This window comes from Branchiostoma belcheri, unplaced genomic scaffold (assembly GCF_001625305.1).
Source record: "Branchiostoma belcheri isolate BF01 breed outbred unplaced genomic scaffold, Haploidv18h27 scaffold33, whole genome shotgun sequence".
Taxonomy (NCBI): domain Eukaryota; kingdom Metazoa; phylum Chordata; class Leptocardii; order Amphioxiformes; family Branchiostomatidae; genus Branchiostoma; species Branchiostoma belcheri.
In genome coordinates, this window is record NW_017803943.1 from 2,568,412 (window position 1) to 2,570,357 (window position 1,946).

A 1,946-nucleotide genomic window follows, 5' to 3' on the forward strand; every position below is an offset into this window, starting at 1 on the left:
CATGAGGCCTGCTTGGTAGCAGTGGCAGCGTGTCGTCGGCTCGCACGTTTGTCCTCTCTATGTTCCCACTCCCTGTGCACAGCCTCGGCACTCTTTCTCACCACCGCACGCCATCCGGCCCGGTCAATTGCCAGTGTCTCTAGTTGCTGATGGCTGATACCCGCCAGACCAAGCCGACGTTTTAAAGTGTCCTTGTACCGCAACCGTGGTCTACCTCGGGGCCTTGACCCCTCTCTCAGTTCAGAGTACAGCAGGTCCCGTGGCAGTCGTTCCTCAGACATCCTGATGACGTGACCGGTCCATCTGAGTTGTGAGCGGGTAATCATGGCTTCCATAGCAGGCATGCCCGCCCTCCTCAGGACTTCCACGTTGGATATGCGGTCCTGCCAGGTGATGCCCATTAGTCCGCGAAGATGGCGTTGGACCAGGACAGACAGTTGTCGGACATGTCGGGCATACAGGGTTGACACTTCTAATCCATAAAGAAGTGCACTCAGCACTACAGCCCTGTAAACATTCAGTTTTGTGTTCAATCGTATAGACTTCACGTTCTGTCATATTACAGCCTGTCATATTGGGTAGTACTGCTGTGTTGCTAAGTTTATGCTGTATTGCAGCAACATTAAGATTAGCCTGGGTGCCATCCTATGTGTATGCTGGGGCTTCCATACTCGCTCCTTAATAGGATGGCACCCAGGCTACCATAAGATCTGTTTAGAGATCAGTATGATATAATAACCTGCTGCTGGCATGCCGTATGCCTGTTTGTTACACCGAAGGGTGGTTATAATGTTACCAGCTATTCATATACAGATACAGGTACAGGTACAACGCAATGTTTGTGCTATAAATACATTAAAACTAATATACATAGTCATCAAAATTCAATTTTCATCTGTCATAGCAACCTCCACTGAAACAACAGTGCAGCGAACAACAGACAATGGAGTCAGAACAACAGACAATGGAGTCAGAACAACAGACAATGGAGTCAGAACAACAGACCGACAAACCACTACAGTCTACAGTACCAGCAAGGAGGAAAGGCCCCTAGGTGATATACAAATCAACATTATTAACTCTGCATGATAGGTATAACTGCTGTAAATTGTATCTGAGCTTAGGAACAAGAGAATCCCTAACTGAATTTATCATTTTGATTATTATATGATATACTTGCATTCCTTAACTGAATAAGTCAATGGTAAGAAAGTGTTACATGTATATTGGACCCTTCTCTTAGTAAGGAGGGTGTTATTAATATATAGTATTTACCTAATAAACAGATGTACACAACATACATGTGTAAGGTCATTATAATAAACTTGACTTTCAGATAAGACGACATACAGCACATCCCCGGCCCAAACAACTGAAAGTCCTGACGAAAAGGTAAAGTCTTTCCAACAAGACTCTACACAATGATCCTGATTTTATCCATAATATTGAAAAATGCATGCAAATATGTTAAACTTTGCAACATTCGAATGGAAGTTCATTGTGATGGCAATTGACGTTATGAAGATTTGAAACTCCATAAAGCTTAAAGTTTGTAATGTTTCTGCACAGCTCCTGCACATTCTACAAGGGGTGGACGAAGAGCAGCTGAAATCAGCAAAACCAGAGGTGATCCTGTCTGCCATGAACAGCATTAATGACGTCCTCACAACCAGTGGCAGTGCCGAGTCGCCCTTGTCACTATCAGCAATGGTACGCTACTTCACAACGCTCTTGACATTCAAGTATTTTTATCTGCAAACTTTATCATTGCTGGTGACATAACATCAACCCACAGGATAGAGGCAAGTGGCGGGCTGCCATCAAGCTAGGGAACAACATACATTATACCAGATAGTGAGTGAGTGAGTGAGTGAGTGAGTGAGTGAGTGAGTGAGTGAGTGAGTGAGTGAGTGAGTGAGTGAGTGAGTGAGTGAGTGAGTTAGTGA

The 1,946-nt window shown here is 44.4% G+C and overlaps 1 protein-coding gene across 1 annotated transcript in view; it reads left to right on the plus strand.

Annotated features, from left to right (window-relative positions):
* LOC109475159 overlaps window positions 1-1,946 on the plus strand; it is a 28,519-nt gene that overhangs the window by 11,864 nt on the left and 14,709 nt on the right.